Source organism: Hakea prostrata, chromosome 11, assembly GCF_041222555.1.
Source record: "Hakea prostrata isolate BN-2017 chromosome 11, UWA_Hpros_2, whole genome shotgun sequence".
NCBI classification, from domain to species: domain Eukaryota; kingdom Viridiplantae; phylum Streptophyta; class Magnoliopsida; order Proteales; family Proteaceae; genus Hakea; species Hakea prostrata.
The window spans coordinates 6307095-6310527 of NC_142610.1; positions in this window are offsets into that span (position 1 = coordinate 6307095).

The window sequence follows — 3433 nt, forward strand, 5'->3', positions numbered from 1 at the left end:
GACTTAATCTTCTGAACATATTCTGCCATAGAAGAGTGGCCTTCGCAAATTTGAAGGAGTTGGTATTTCGGTTGCATCATGAAGGCTTGGGATGGGAGGCATATGCTAGTTCAAAGGAACTCTAACTAACGTGGGAAGTTGTGAGACCAACAATGTGAGAAAGAGCACTTTCCATAAGGTAGAAGATGATCCAAGATAAGATCATATGGTTTTGCTTGCACCATTGAGAATATGTAGGGTTAGGAATGGAGGTTGGTGTGATGTTGTGGTGGAGAGATCAGGAATGGTCGTAGAAGGAGTTGGATTGGTTTTATCGACATAATGGGCATATAGTAAGGGGAGAAACTATGATTACCATAGGAGATAGTTGTTGCGAACAAGCTTCACAAGAAGGAGAGAGACGATGTTGGTAAGTGAAATCAAAGGGAAGGCCATGGCAATGGTAGAGTTGGATGAAGTAGGCAAGCTCATCGTAGTGAGAGGTGGAAGGTCCTGAGAACTGTGGATGGTGATAAAAATAGGCTTAGAAATTGATGCCAAGTTAGAGTTTGTTTGAGAGAAAACATATTGAGAGAAAATTCCACACTCAAATTCGTGAGTGGGATTTGAATATTTGAATTTAAATTACAACTTGCTTACAATCAGAACGCTACAATTTTTTGTCACTTGAACCATAACTCAAATTCTTTAATTTTGATCTGTTAAAGAAAAATCAGTTGAGGATAGAGTTGGTTACGATGAATTTGAATTTAGAGGCTTATCCTTCACAATGCAAAAAAGAAATCAAAAGGTTTGTTTATTGATATTGTAAACATCGCTACCCTTGGCTGTCCAAATCATGAAACCTCAACAACAACATTTGAAGAATGATCGAACCTCAAACTTTGCATCTTAAATTTTGGTGTAGCCTGTATGGTTGGCAAAATTAGGGGGAAAAAGTTTTGTAATTGTTGCATTCCACCAAAATGGTAAGAGTTTATGATCTATTCTTCCTTAAGATTTGGGCATTAAAGCTTTTGTACTTTTCTTATGAATTGGGCTGAAAATTTGACCACTTACCAAGAATATGACTGATGTATATTTAACATATGGCTGCAACTTTGATGGTGGTGGAGGAGTACAAGAGTGATAACATTTTCCATCATCAGAGACACAACATCCCTTTAAGAGATACACTGGAGAGACTCAATACACGCTTGTCACCCAGGATTCCGATCAAGGTGGTGAGCTTCATCGTGGTCGTACTATGAGCTACACTTGGCAGGGGAGGATCATGGGCCATGGAGGGGAGCAGCAGCACATGCATGGCCATGGTTATAGTGGTGATACTCGATCATATGGCTCATAGAGCCATTTTGATTCAACGAACAATTTGTTGGGAGCGATGGGATCCATGAGCTTGGAGGAGTTCGTAGGCTCGACATTTGCTTATGGTTATGCGGCTTATGGTTATGGTGTCCCTCCCACTGATGGACACAATGGTACATACTCATCTTCCCGGAGTTCCAACTACTATGGGTACGATGATGGATCATCTGTGAGCTTGGATGACTCTAGAGGCCCCGCATGGACCATATCTTCTTATGGAGGTTATGATGGTTGGGGTCATGATCATCAGAATGTCCAGATTATCCCCCTCAGTGGCTTGGGGACAAGCGGTATTTTGAAGGCAATATACGAATACAATATGCCACCAGACCCACCACCAGATGCACCACCACTGTTGTCACACCTAGCAGAGTTTCTTCCGTATCTCTATTATCATTACCCTCCTGATGAGAGTGGTTTTGCATCATATGATGAAGCCAATTACAAAGGTCTAGTTTCTCTATACCTTAATAGCCATCAGCATGAAATGTCATAGAATGACTTTAAAAATATGATGGAGGAGAAACTCATGGATACAGCCTTTGGGCTTTCTGGCATGGGACACAAGTCGCAGGACTCACAACAGATGGATCCACTGATGCATAGTACTTGGCATTGACATGATGGAGGTGGTGCCAACACAGGTCTATACTTAGTTGTATTCGGATTGCTTGTGTTGTATAATGACATTTATTGTCCTTGAACATAGTTATTAAATGTCCTAGAGTTCCAGTTTTTCCCGTATATAGTCAGGTATGCGTTGGTCAAGAACACCAATTTATGTAAGGTTTTAGGAAAAACTAGCAATTCTAGTGTGTTCATTGACATTAAATTAGGCTAGACACCAAATTTGGACCCAAAATGACCTAAAATACCCCCTAAATTGGAGGTTGAAATTTGGCCGAAATTTGCCGGTTCCCCAGCTTTGCCAAGGGGGCGAAGTGGCAAAGTTTGCCGAAACTTTGCACCTTGGTTTCACCCCAAAAATAAGAAAATTGTGTTAGTATCTAAACTTGTAGAAATATTGACTTGCCAACAAAGGGTGTCATGATTAGTGTTGCACCTGGCCGTTGGATGACTTTTCTCCATAGGTGGGAAATGGATGTGGTCAAGATTTAGGACATTCATGCTTTAATTGGTTTCGGACACGATTGTTTTATTTCCCCAAGAACTTCCACCAGCATATGGAAGCTCTCCTAAGGGTTGGTCGCCTTAGCGTTTGGGCTAACCTTTCTGACGGTATTGTGGAGGCTAAGCAACAGGAGGTCTCCAAACTCAAGGAGGAAAATTCCAGACTTCATAAGGCTACTGGGGAGTTGATGATGGCAAAGGCCAAGGTTGGGGAGCTGGAGAAGGAGGTGGCCCACTTGAAGGATACTCTTTCCTCTTCGGAGGCAAAAATCGAGAATTTCGTTCGGGAGAAAGAGGATCTTCACGACAAGCTGGTAACTACCACTCCCTCCAGTCCCGAGAACTTGTCGTCTTCAATTAGGAAGGCTTGTGTCGGAAAATATTTGGACAGCAAGCCCTTCGCACTGCTGTTGGCTCATTACAACTCCATGGCTTATCGAGACAGTCAAAATGATGTCTGAAAATCCATCCTCAAGAAGGATCCTTCATTCCCGATCGAGTAGCACGAGGAAGTCATCAATGTTGAAGTGTTTGGGGACTTAAAAATGGAGGTTCCTGAATTTCTTGTTGCCAAGGCTAACCACCCCCCAGTGAACCCGAACGTGGAAGGTTACTTGAGTGATGAGCCTCTATCCACTCACGAGCCTAAGACCGCGGAGGAGAATGCCATCCCTCCTGAAGAAAATGTTGAGCTACTATCTCCTCTCGAACCGATCCTGGACCAAGTCCCCCTGCTGATCAGTAAAAATGGAAGTGTTGTTTTTGTGTACCGACTTCGCTTGGTATTTTTGTACTTTTCTTTCTTTCTTTTCTTCTTCTTCTTCTTCTTTTTTTGGGTGTAACGGTTGGCCTCCTTTGGCCATTATGAATTAATTTATTTCTTTTGATTGCGAACAAGTCATTTCCCGATTATGCTCGACGATCCTTAGCATTG